The following is a 693-nucleotide window of genomic DNA, read 5'->3' as shown; positions in this document are numbered from 1 at the left end:
TAAAGAATTAAACCGTAACTTTTGACAGCCTTACCCATAACAAATAAAAAATAAATAATAGTTATAAATTACCATTATTTCTAAACTCCTTTTTAAGAATTAAGTTGATACTGGTTTTAGTATTTATCCATTCCCAATGTAATGTTTCTTACCCTATCACAAATCAAGGGTTCTTAAATAGATAAAGTTGATTAGCTTCCACACCTACTGTTTAAAAAAAAAAAATTATTCTATTTTCCTTAGAATGTTTATTGGGGGAATGAACGAATGAGCAATTGGCCAATGGCAGTCGTCATAACGTGTATCCGTGGTTAAGGATGAATGTATGTATGGCATGGAGAGGAGAAAGTCCAAGATCAAGTGGCCAAAACTGTGATGGCCATCCATTGCACCTCTTCTGACTCGTGATTCTTTAACATTGATAACTGAGCCGAGGATGAGGCTTCATCTGCCCATCACCACAAAAATAATTGCTGTTGCACCTTATCCTCATCCAATTGGCTGCCACTTATTGAAGAGAGAACATTAATCTGTTATAGATAAGGCCCAAAAATCTGATCTGGCCCAATAAGCAAGTTGGGAAACGGGAAGTCAGCTCCAACCCAGAGTATGACTTCTTTCGGATAATCAATTTAAGCAGATTAAGTGGTCAATTTATTTGTTTGGTGAAATAAATATCAGAATTTAAATTTA

The sequence above is a fragment of the Arachis ipaensis genome, chromosome B06 (assembly GCF_000816755.2).
Source record: "Arachis ipaensis cultivar K30076 chromosome B06, Araip1.1, whole genome shotgun sequence".
NCBI lineage: Eukaryota > Viridiplantae > Streptophyta > Magnoliopsida > Fabales > Fabaceae > Arachis > Arachis ipaensis.
This window is presented reverse-complemented; position numbering follows the sequence as displayed.